Genomic DNA, 13,842 nt, shown 5'->3' with positions numbered 1-13,842 from the left:
CTCCAAAATAGGTACTTACTAGAGACCCAAATAAGGATTTATATTCATGTCTGTGTGGCTTTAATCATTGAAACAGATGTCACACTCCTTAAGATTAAAATTTCTCTTTGGTATTTGGAAGTTGTGAAGACATCTCTAAACACTCTAAAGTAAAGATTTAAAGCTTTGTGAAAACACTGACTCCATTTTTCCAACTCCATGAAGATGTGAGAAGAATTGAGTGGATCAATGACTATCGTCCTGTATTATTACATATATTTTAAATTTTGCTTGGAAGTTATCTTAAAGAAGGTATCATCAGAAATCAACAAATAAAGTCATATTCATTTATTCCACATTAATTTTAAGCATGTATACGAGGAAGGTATTGTAACAATAATGAATTATTTCTAAAGTAATAGATTTCAACTATGGTTAAACTGGCTGTAAAGCCAGTTTTCCTGAGTACTATAATTACATGCAGCTTTTTATTCTTACCTAAATCTTGGCAGTACTTTAGAAAGTACACTAACATGTTGTTACTATGATCACTTAAAATTGGGACAAAAATAAGTATGAATTTTCCCAGTAGTCTTTTTTATTGTTCATTTTTATATTTTCAAACTACCTTATTGGGCAATAATTGATATACAAAAAGCTGTATATGCTTAATGCATACAACTTAATGAATTTAAAGATAAGTATATGCCAGTGAAAACATCATCGCAATCTATGCCCTAAATAATTCCATCACCTCCCAAAGTTTCTGCCTACTCTTTTTATTATTATTATTATATTGTTTATGATAAGAACACTAAACATAAGATCTATCCTCTTAGAAAAGTTTTCAGTAAATAATACAGTAAATCCCTAGGACTTATTCATATTGTATAACTGAAACTTAATATCATACCTTTTAACTAATACTTCCCTGTTTCTTCTTTCTCCAAGCTTCTGACAAATACCATTCTATTCTCTGCTTCCATGAATTTGAATACTTTAGATATCTATATATAGCATATATTTGGTATGATGTCTTTGTCCTTCTATATCTGACTTATTTCACTTGACATAATGTCTCCTAGATTCATTCATGTTGTCACAAATGACAAGATTTCTTTCATTTTTTAATGCTGAATAATATGCCATTGTATGTATATACCACATTTTCATTATTGCTTCATCTGACAAGGAACATTTAGATTTCTTCCATACCTTAGTTATTGGGATAATGCTGTAATGATTATGGGAATGCAGATAATTCTTTGAGATCCTGATTTCAATTCTTTTGTGTATTTATTCAAGAGTGGAATTGCTGGGTTATATGGTAGTTCTATATTTAATTTTTTGAGGAATGTCTATTCTGTTTTTCACAGTGGCTGCACCACTTTACATCCTCACCAAGAGTATGTAATGTTTCTTAATTGTCCACATCCTAGCCAACACATCTTTTTTTTTTCTTTTAATAATTGCCACCCTATCAGTTGTGAGGTGATGTTTCATTATAGTTACGAATTGCCTTTCCCTGGTGATCAGTTATGGTGAGTACCTTTTCTTATATCTGTTAGCTATTAGTATGTCATCTTTGAAGAATTGTCTTCTTTGCTCCTTTCCCATTTTATTAGACCATTATTATTATTTGTTATTGAGTTGTAGGAGTTCCTTACATACTTTGGACATTTACCCTTAATCAAATATACAGTTTGCAAATATTTTCTCCCATCCTATAGCTGGCCTTTCCATTGTATTGGTTGTTTCCTTTCCTGTACAGCTCTTTAGTTTGGTGTGATCTCACTTGTTCATTTTTGGTTTTGTTGCCTGCACTTTTGGTACCCTATCTAAGAAATCATTGCCAAGGCCAATGTCAAGAAAGTTTTTCCCTATGTTTACTTCTAGAAGCTTAACAGTTTTGGGTCTTGTATTTAAGTCTTTAATAAATTTTGAAATAATTTTTGTGTATGGTATGTGTCCAATTTCATTTGTGTTTTTTATATACTAACAATGAACTATCTGAAAAATAAACCAAGATAACTATCCCATTTACATTATCATCAAAAAGAATAAAATACTTAGAAATAAACTTAAGGAAGTAAAACATTAGTTTACAAAAAATATAAAACATTAATAAAAGAAGTTAAGATGGTATAAATTAAAATTAGAGTGTTATAAGTTTAGGATACTAAATGTAATCTCCATGACAACCACAAAGAAAATAGCTATGGACTTTTTACAAAAAGAAGTTAGTAAGGAACTTAAACATTTCACCACACAAAAAAGTCACTAAACACCAAGGAAGATAACAATGCAGGAAACGCTATAAGGCATATAGAAAACAAATAGCAAACTAACAGAAGTCCTTCCTTATTATTAATCACTTTAAATTTAAGTAGCTTAAAGTCTCCAATCAAAAAACACATTGATAGCCGGGCATGGTGGTGCATGCCTGTAGTCCCAGCTACTCGGGAGGCTGAGGTGGTAGGATCGCTTAAGCCAAGGAGTTTGAGGTTGCTGTGAGCTAGGCTGATGCCACGGCACTCACTCTAGCCCGGGCAACAAAGCGAGACTCTGTCTCAAAAAAAAAAAAAAAAACACATTGACAAAATGAATAAAAATAGTTGATTTAACAGTATGCTCTCTATAAAAGACTCATTTATAGATCGAAAGACAGAAATAGATTGAAAGTGAAAGGATGAAAAATGTATTACATGCAAATAGTACCAAAAGAGAGCATGGTGGCTATACTGCCATCAGACAATATAGATTTTAAATAAAAAAGGTTATAAGAGATAAAGAAGGACATTTTATATTATTTCAATGTTCAATACAGCAAGAAGGTATAACAATCATAAAAATTTACTCACCTAATGACAATCAAAATATATGAAACAAAATTAATTTTACATGGGCAGAATTAGGAAAAATAAATAGTTGTCCAGTAATATTTGCAAGCATCATTACCCAACAAGAGCATACACATTCTTCTCAAGTGCAGATGGAACATATTCCAGAATAGGTCATACATAACACTATAAATTAAGTCTCAATATATTTTTAAATAGTTAAATATTACATAAAGTATCTTCTCTGACCACACTAAGATAAAGCTAGAAATTAATAACAGAAGAAAAACTGGAAAATTTACAAATTTGTGGAAATTAAAAAGCATACTCCTAAACAACCAGTTGATCAAAGAAAAAAATCACAGGAAAATTAAAAAATACTTAGAAATAAATGAAAACTAAAATACAACATACCAAACCTTATGGAATGTAGCTAAATTGGTGCTAAGGGGGAAATTTTAGCTCTAAATGCTTATATTAAGAAGAAAAATATATCTCAAATCAACAATCTAAGTTTACAACTTTAAACAGGAAAAAAAGGAACAAACTAAACCCAACACTAGCAGAAAATAAGAAATAATAAAGATTAAAACAGAAATAAATATAAGTAGAATATAAAAACAATACATAAAAGTAATAAATCCAAATGTTGGTTCTTTGAAAAGATCAACAAAATTGACAAACTTCCACTGAGATTTATTAAGAATAAAAGAGAGAAAAGTTACTAAAATCAGAAATGAAAGTAGGATATCACTACCAATTGGACAGAAATAAAAACAATTATAAGAGTGCTATAAGTAATTGCATGCCAACAAATTGGGCAACCTATATGAAATGAACAAATTCCTGGAAACACAAAAACCACAAAGAGTAAATGCTTAAGAAACAGAAAATCTCAATAGACATAGGGAACTGAGTAGTAGTAAATATCTTCCAACAAAGAAAAGCCCTTGACCTAATGACTTAATGGCTTTACTGGTGAATTCTATTAAACTTTTTATGAAGAACTAACACTAGTCCTTCTCAAACTTCTCCAAAATATTTCAGAAGAGGAAAACTTTCTAACTCATTCTATGAGGAAAGCATTACCCTGTGCTACGGTCTGGATGTTGGTGACCTTCCAAAATTCATGTTAAAATCTAACACCCAAAATGATGCCATTAAGAAGTGTGAAGCCTTTCAGAGGTGATTAGGTCATGATAGTTACTTCCTCATGAATAGGATTAGGCCTTTATCAAATAAACCTGAAGTATCTAGCTAGTCTTTTCTGTCATGTGAGAACACAGCAAGTAGGTACCATCTGAAGCACAGAGAAAGCCCTTACCAGGCACCAAATCTGCTGGCACCTTGATCTTGGACTTTCTAGTCTCCAGAAATGTGAGGAATAAATTTCTGTTGTTTATAAATTATCCAGTCAAAGATATTTTGTTATAGAAGCCCAAAAGGACTAAGACACCCAGTTACCAAAGCCAGACAAAGACACTACAAGAAAAGAAAGGACTGTACAGTATGTTCAAATGGGATTTATTTCTGAAATGCAAGGATAGTTGAACATACCAAAATCAATCAGTGTGATACACCACACTAGCAAAATGAAGGAACAAAAAGAATCTCAATTAATGTGGAAAAAGCTATTGACAAAATTCAGCATCCTCTTATAATAAAAACATTCAACAAATTATGAATAGAAGGAATCTCCCTCAACTATCTCAATATAATAGAAGCCATATATGAAACACATAGCAAACATTATTCTCGGTGGTAAAGACTAGAAGCTTTTCCTCTAGATCAGTAACAAGGCAAGTGTGCTTTCACCAATTCAATTCAATATAGTATAGCAAGTTCTAACCAGAGCAATTAGGAAAGCAAGGGAAATAAAAGAAATCCAAATTAGAAAAGAAAGAGTGAAATATTCATTGCTTAATGATGATATGACTTTATATATAGAAATCCCTAAAGATCACACACAGAAACACACACACACACACACACACACACACACAATGTTAGAAATAATAAATGAATTAAGCAAAGTAGCAGGATGCAAAATCAATCTATTTACAATATCAGTTGCGTTTCTATATACTAACAATGAGCAACCTGAAAAGGAAATTATGAAATCAGTTTTATTTACAAAATCATCAAAAATAATGTAATACTTGGGAATTAATCAAAGATCTGAAAGATTTGTACAATGAAAGCTATAAAACACTGCTGAAAGAAAATAAAACAAGATATAAATAAAGGGAAATACATTTCATGTTCATTAATTGGAAGACTGACTTAATGTTGCTTAGATATCAATACTACCCAAAAGGATGTACAGATTCAATGTAACCCCTATCAAAATCTGAATGCTTTTTTTCCTCCAGAAATAAAAAAAAATCCACAATATATCCATAAGAGCCAAAACAATTTTGAAAAGAAACAGAAGCTAGAAAACACACTTTCTGATTTCAAAACTTATTACAAGGATAAAGTTATCAAAGCAGCGTGGTAGTAGCATAAAGACAGGAATATAGAGCAATAGAATAAAATAGTCTGTAAATAATCCTTTGCACATATGGTCAAAAGATTTTTGACAAATATACCAAGACCATTCAAAGGGGAAAGAACAGTGCTTTCAACAATGGTGCTGCGAAAACTGGATATATAAAAGCAAAAGAATGAAGTTGAGCTCTTACCTAAAGCCATATACAAAAATTATCACAAAATGGTTCAAAGAACTAAAAGTAAGACAAACTTACAAAAACTCATATAATTAAACATAGGACAAAAGCTTTATGACATTGGATCTGGAGGTAACTTCTTGGATACCATACCAAAGGCATAGAAAACAAAAGAAAAAAATAGATAAATTGGACATCACGAAAATTGTCATCAAATGGCAACGTCAACAGTATAAAAAGGCAAACCACAGAATGAGAGACAATATTAGTAAATAAAATATCTGATGGGGATTAATATACAGTATTTATAGAGAATTCCTAAAACTCAACAACAGAAAAACAAACAATCTGAGTCAAAACTAGGCAAAAGAATTGAATAGACATTTCTCCAAAGAAGATATACAAAAGGTCAATAAGCACATGCAGCATGCTCAACATCACACATCTTCAGGGAAATGCAAATTAAAATTACAATGAGATACTACATCACACCCATTAAAATGGCTACTATCAAAAGAACGATAAATACGTGTTGGTGATAACGTGGAGACAATGAAACTCTTGTACACTGTTGTTGGGATTGTAAAATGGTAGAGCAACTTTGTGAAAAACACTATGGTGGTGCCTCAAAGAATTAAAAATAAAATTACCATATGATCAAGCAATTCCACTTCTGAGTATATACCCAAATATTAATAACTAGAAGCAGAATCTTGAAGATGTGTTTGTACACCCATGTTCATAGTAGCATTATTCACAATAACTAAAAATACAGAAGAAATCCAAGTTGTGTATGGATGGATGAATAGATAAGCAAAATGTAATAACACATTATATGTAGGTATACAGTGAAGTGTTATGCAGCCTTAAAAAGGAAGGAAATTCTGTCATATGCTACAACATAGATGAACCTTGAGGACATTATGTTAAGTGAAATAAGTCAATCACAAAAAGAAAAATTCTGTACAATTCCACTTACATAATACACTTAGAGTAGTCAAAATCATGGGGTGGGGAGAAATGGGGAGTTATTGTTTAGTGGATATGGAGTTTCAGTTTTACAAAATAAGAATATTTATGGAAATGGATATTGGTGATGATTATACAACATTATGAATGTATTCAATACCACTGAACAGTATACTTAAAATGGTTAAGATGGTAAAATTTATGTTATGTGTGTTTTACCACAATTTTTTAAAATTTGGAAAAAAATAGTAATCAAATCTCAAATAAGCATGTTGCCTTCCTAGTGAATGTTTCTCAGGGTTTTAATCCTTTTTGTGCCAATTATTATCTCTGTGTCCCTAGACAAATTACTCAGCCTCACCAAATCTCCCTTTTCTATCTATAATACAGGATTATAATAATATCTATCTTATAGTGTTATTGTGAGAATTATATCACTAAGTGAGAGAATTTACCAAGAGCTTGGGAAACCACAAATGTCTATGAAATTATATTAATTACAGAATGTTGTTTTGATGAATATTCATGATTCCTTTTATTATATGAAATTAAATTTTTCTTTTGCATCATTTCATAGGGCAATTACAGTTTCTAGAGCATAATCTTTTTTCCAACTCCAAAAGAAATAAGTTATTCTTTGACCTATTTCAAATAAATGGGGTTCTGGGTGGGGAAAAATGTCTTGCTTGCATTAGCTGGGTAACTGTATCCTTCCTTGCATTAGATACCGTACTCCAGAGTAGCAAAGCACAATGGCTTCTAGGCAGTTTGGGAACAATTGTCATGCCCTATTAACAAACATAAGGAGAACAGTATGTTTTCCTCTATAATCCAAGACTGTACTTTTTATTGCTGCCTCTCTAGCCCTTTATGGTGCTAGAGAGATAGTGATAAGTTGAAGGCAACTTTGAGCTTCAGATTTTACTCTAGTGATAACCACAAATTTCCTAGAGCTAAAAGATCAGCTCCTTTTGCTCTTCGTACTCAATATAATTTGGTTGGAAAACGCTGATGAATGTATCCAGAAGTTGTTTGACTTTGCTTTAGAATCTCCTTGGATGAAGAATCTAAAAATATACTTTGCAGGCTGGTAACATTTTGGCAGAGCTATTTATTATGACACGCAAACATTGAACTCCAGCCAAAATGGAATGTGGTTCCACATGCTGAATGAGTTTTGATTATTGATATTTTTATGAACTTGTTATAAAAAACATGGGACATGAAAGCATAAATAGTAATTAATTAGAAGCCAACTAAAATAATAATTCTCTGCTGAGATGGATAGCCTCTTATCAAAAAGTCTGTACTTACCTCACTTAGCATAATGTCCTCAAGTTTAATCCATGTTGTTACCTGTGGAAGAATACACTTAGAAATTTGGTAAGAGAGTAGATCTCATGTTATGTGTTCTTACCACAGTAAAAATAATAAATATTAATAATAATAATAAAGCACATAGAGATTGCCAAGATGCCTGACAAGCTCCTGAGAATATCAATAATTACCAATTTGAGGTAAGAGAAGAGTCAGAATATACCTAGCTTCCCCAAAAATATTTAAAGTGAATAGTTAAATATAAAACATTATTTCAAGTTTGAGAATCTTCCTTTCTCTATTAATACCATTAAAGTTATAATTCACATAGGATGCACATTTGAGTATGCATACTAAATCAATTCTAACCCATACCTAAATTATTTCTATTTGGTGCCTGCTATTGTAAGTGATAGAGTCTTTGATTATAAGATCAGTGAAGTTCGGGAAAATCTTGAAATTTTTTTATAAAATAATCATCTTTTATTCTTTCCCTCCCTTTTCCCCACAGAGCTTCGTCTCTTTCCTTGTTCTTTATATTGTTGATATTGCTTACGATGATTTTAGTTTGTTTTTGTCTCGTATAAGTTATAGATGTCGCCATACATCATAGATATGTGATTGATTATGTTTTAATCTCCAAAGGGCTAGCGACAATTCTTTAATGTTTTTGTGAATATTTGATAATAATTATAGACTGTAAGGGACCTGGTGAATATCTCTTGGATGATGATGATATTCATTAATTTTCCAGTGGATGGTTTGGCAACTTTCAGCAAAATTCATATATTGTTTACACATGTTCATGAATCCAGTCTTCAACTAAGTAGTCAATGTCAAAGCATTTTTGGTTAGACCGTTCTTCACTTTGCAACTGCCTTGGAACAGAGTCCTATATAACAGATGTCTTACACCCAGTCAATATGAATGATGTACCACCCACATTTACTCTGTTGATTGGGTCTTTTGGCAACTTGTAGTGGAAACAATTTAGCTTCTAGTCCTTACAGCTAATATTGAATTCAGGATTTCTACAGAAAAGCACAAAATCAAAACTGAATGAAATATCTGATACAATCAAGCCACTAATAGGAAATTTATAAAACAAAGAATTTGCTTTTTTTTTTCTTTTTGGATTGTGACACTAGTCACACTATAGGACGACACTAGTCTTCGCAACTATAGAGCCACTCTGGAGGTGTGATTTGTGGGCCTCCTAATGGAGTGTTTCTTTATGGTGAGTCCTTCGTATATTAAAAGAGCAGACAGGGCCGGGCGCGGTGGCTCACGCCTGTAATCCTAGCACTCTGGGAGGCCGAGGCGGGTGGATTGCTCAAGGTCAGGAGTTCGAGACCAGCCTGAGCGAGACCCCGTCTCTACTAAAAATAGAAAGACATTATATGGACAACTAAAAAAATCTATATAGAAAAAAAAAAAAATTAGCCGGGCATAGTGGCGCATGCCTGTAGTCCCAGCTACTCGGGAGGCTGAGGCAGTAGGATCGCTTAAGCCGAGGAGTCTGAGGTTGCTGTGAGCTAAGCTGACGCCACGGCACTCACTCTAGCCTGGGCAACAAAGTGAGACTCTGTCTCAACAAAAAAAAAAAAAAAAAAAAAAAAAAAAGAGCAGACAGAAAACTCAGATTAGAAATTTTCTTTGTAATAAAAGCAAGTAACCATGTGAAATAAAAAGACTCACTAACCACTAACTCTTCTATGAGCCAGCACATTTTGTGTATATGCCTGGGAATAGTAGTAGAGTAAGAGAAGGCATTTGCTATACTCTGTAACTGTGAAGTATTTCCTTGCATACACTTATGCTATTTAGGTCTCAATATCCTGGGCTCGAATATCAAACAGATTTCATTTTATTGAGTAAGTTTCCTCAGTGTAAAAGTTTACATAGAGCTGTTCTGGAGGCAGAACATGTAAAATAAACTGATGAATTTGGCTGCACTTTAATGAAAACCTTTTTTTTTTTCCTGGACATTAAAATTAGTCATTAAAACCAACTGATATGTGACTGAGAAAACTAGTTGACATGCAAGAAATAAATTACCTATAGTATTTTTAATCCATAGATCAAAAATAAGTTTTTTTCCTTGTGAGCCTACTGAGAAAATTTATTTTTGTTTTTTGCCTATGATGTTCAAGTTTAGCTTTTTTTGTTATCTTCAATCAAGTGAAGAACTTGGTCAAATAAATATAAGGTACAACTAATTTAAACAACGTAAATACGGAGCTGTTACCTTTGAACTGATGCTCCAGCTCCATGTAGCTCTCCCCTCTCCCTACCATGCCCACACATATGTGCACAAGACACAAAAATATGAGAGAGGAAAGCAGAGAGAGAGGAGAGAGACAGAGACAGAAAGACAGAAAAACAGAAAGCAGTCCCTGATGTTCTTCTAAAGAAAGCTTAGATCCAAAAAACCCAATTTTAAGATCTATATCTGTGCTATCTCTGCTCTATCAATGCAGTTTTTGCTTCATAATTATGGGCCACAACTAATTTATTTGTGAAATTATTATGCATAATGGTAGCAATAATGCAGACATGTATTTTTATCAGAAGTAATCACTTGGCTTTGTGCACTTGCTTACAATAATGAGCCACAGTAAATACTGAGTTAAGAGTAATGAGAGCTATATAATAACTAATGTTAATAGATTCACTTGCAAAAACCAGCTTGGTTACACTTTTAAATTATTTATGCATTTTTAACTTGTTTAATCCTCAAACATCAATAGGATAATAATAATTATTATTGTCCCTAAGTTACAGATAAGGAAAGCAAAGCAAAGACAAAGCAAATGATTTGCCTGTGTTCAGATATTAAGTAGTAAAGCTTGAACTCTGAAATTCAGAGGTCAATTTTTAGATTTATGTTACTTTCTTTCTCACAGAATTATAGGACTTTTAACAAAGCAATGATGTAAGAAATAAAGTTTTGGGGGGTATAATTAGAACCATGGAATTGTTCACACTTGGAGGCATCTGTAATTACATACACACATGCACATGCACACCCACACGCACACACACACCCTCTATATTGAATATGTCAGTTGGGAAAATGTTTAAAAGAACATTCATTTTATGGACCTCCTAGTGGTATTTTATAAATGTTGAATGCTTATCATTTATACACAGTCTATATGAGTTTTTTATAAATATAGAAACACTCTGTTACACTCCATGAAAACAATGCTGCCATTTGATTTCATTGATTTCACACAATTACTGGAGTAGCCCCTGCTTCATGCCACTAGATTAATTCAACAGTTTCTGTTTTAGCATATACTGTCCAGGGATTCTTGAAATAAAATAACTGTGAATCTCTTCAGATTTAACAAGTCATCAAAATATTTGAAGAAGCACTATAATCTCTGAAACCAAGATATCAAACAAACAAAAAAACCCTTCATTTAAAGTGTGTAAATGCTGCTAATATATGACAAGGAAAAATAGTGTTTTGCTAGCATCTTCTGCATAAGCTGCACTTTAATCCATCTTGTAATTCTTAGAGCAGAAATCAGATGAAGACGAGTTCTTTTCCAGCCTTACCTTATTATCCAGTCATGGTGTAACCAAAGCAGTTTTCTTCAGATGATCTGAGTATTTCTCAATGCCTGTATGGATCAACACTAATTTCATCTTACAAGCAATTGTATTTTTTGTACCTACTGCACAGCAGTCATCATGTTAATCATGTAGGATACTAGTTTAAATAATACATGGTATCTGCACTCAATGGGTTTATAGTCTGTCAAACAAGATCAGATAAAAGTGAAGTGCAATAAAATACGAGTTTGTGATAGAGGACTAAATAACACGCTATGTGAGGAAATACAAGGAAGATCTGAAGCAGACTTAGATACTGGAGCCAGGGTTTCTAAGAGAAATGTTATCTTACTGAGTTTCTAGAGAAATGTTATCTTACTGAGTTTTCAAGTTAAAATATTGGTAAAAAAGTCTATATCATAAGGCAGACAAATTGGCCTATATCAAATCCTAGTAACATAAAGCCATGTGACTTCCTTAATAAACCTTATGTCATTTAATACAGTAAACATCACAAATGGAAATGTGGTTTGAGATTAGGCTGGAGAGGGACAAGTGTGGAACTGGACCTGAAATTTATGCAGAATTACCAAAATATGCAAAGCAGAATACAACTATGATGATAACTTTCAAAGAGATTATTCTGTTGGAAGTATTGTGAATGGATTGGTGGGGATCCTAATCAGAGGCTGGACATTTAGTTATACTGTTACAGTAATTCAGGTTGTAAGAAGAAAGAGTTTAATGTATGATGAATGGTGATAAACACAAGAATTATTATAAAAGTAGAAGCTACAGCATGATCAGGTACTGAACATGAAAGAAGTGGTAAGCAAGAATGAAGAGGACACAGTATTTCCATTTTCAGATTTCGACAAATATGTTCATCCTGACATTATTTACTGAGAATAAAAGATACTGTAGAAGAAACATAGCCTGAGCAAAAGATGATGAATTAGGTTCCTGATGTGCTGGTATGAGGTTCTGAGAAATCTCGAGTGAAGATATAGACTCAGGAAGTCACTAATATCATGTATTGTAATGGAAACCAGGGATTTCAATAAGTTCCCCAACTAGAAGTGCGGGCATTGAAGGGACAAACTGACAAAGAAGAAACTGTAGGGTGGTGAACCTGTGGCTTTCTGATTTCAAGATTGTTCTTTTAAGCACCAAAACAGGCAAGAAAAGCTTCATCATTCTCTGCTGCATCCCTTTTAATAAAAGGATTTGTTCTATAAAATTTGGAATCAGTCTAATGGCCACATGTGACCTTCAGGTCTCAGGTTTCCCACCCCTGCATTGCTATGATTTAAATGTTTGTGGTGCCCTCAAAATTTATGCTGAAATTTAATCCCCAATGCAAAAGTCTTAAGAGGCGGGGTCTTTTAGGGGGTGACTAGGCCATGTAGGCTCTGCCCTCATGGGAGGGTTTAGAGACCTTATAAAAGGGTAAGATACTAGCCAGGTGCCCTTTGTTTCCTATATCCTTTCTACCAGGTGTGAACACAGTGCTCAAGGCACCATTTTAGAAGCAGAGATTGGGACCTCATGAGATACAGAACCTACTGGGACCTTGACCAGGGACTCCCTAGCCTCTATAACTATGAGGAATAAAGTTCTTTTGTTTATAAATTACTCAATCTCAGGGGTTTTGCTATAGCAACATAAATGCATTAAGGTGGGGATATTACTCATTAAACATCATCTACAGATTAAATATTAAATTGTTTCAGTTTCTGGAACATGGTAGGAACTCAATAAAATGTTGGCTATTCTTAATACTTTTTAAAAATTTCCAATTGTCTCAACTTTTTACCAATTGAATGAAGTAAAATATTATAGAAGGAAGAAAAAAATTGACTACTATGAAATCTTTTTAAGGTCAGTTTTATAAAGAGGAAAATAGAGGCTGACAAAGCTCCAAAAGCACATGATCAAGTAGTGGCAGAATTGAGTTTCAAATTCAGGAATATCTGACTTCAAAGTCAGTATTCTTAAATATTAAGCCAAACAGCTAACAGTGTTTTAAAAAGATTGGACTTTTCTTTTTATTTATTTATTTTTTATTTTTTTATTTTTATTTTTATTTTTATTTTTTGAGACAGAGTCTCACTCTGTTGCCCCAGCTAGAGTGCAATGATGTCAAGTGGTGTCATCATGGCTCACTGCTGCAAACTCAAACTCCTGGGCTCAATCAATCCTTCTGCCTCAGCCTCTCAAGTAGCTGGGACTAGAGGCACATGTTTCTTTTTTCTTGGCCTCAGATTGGCTTTTTCTTAAAAGTAAGTCAGAAGAGGTATCAACTATTACTTCTCAACTAGTTTTATTCTACTTCCCTAGATAATTATTCTATGTACTGAGATGCTGATGAGAGAGGGTTCTAGCTTACTCTATGTTTGGGGCTTAGGCAGGAGTTTGCCCGAGAAGCTATCTTTGCACGAACTTGGAGGCAGACACATTAAGGCAAATTGGCTATCAGGGCATGGATGGACAGGCGTGCTGGA

The sequence above is a fragment of the Eulemur rufifrons genome, chromosome 6 (assembly GCF_041146395.1).
Source record: "Eulemur rufifrons isolate Redbay chromosome 6, OSU_ERuf_1, whole genome shotgun sequence".
Taxonomy (NCBI): Eukaryota; Metazoa; Chordata; class Mammalia; order Primates; family Lemuridae; genus Eulemur; species Eulemur rufifrons.
Note: the sequence above shows the minus strand (reverse complement) of the source record.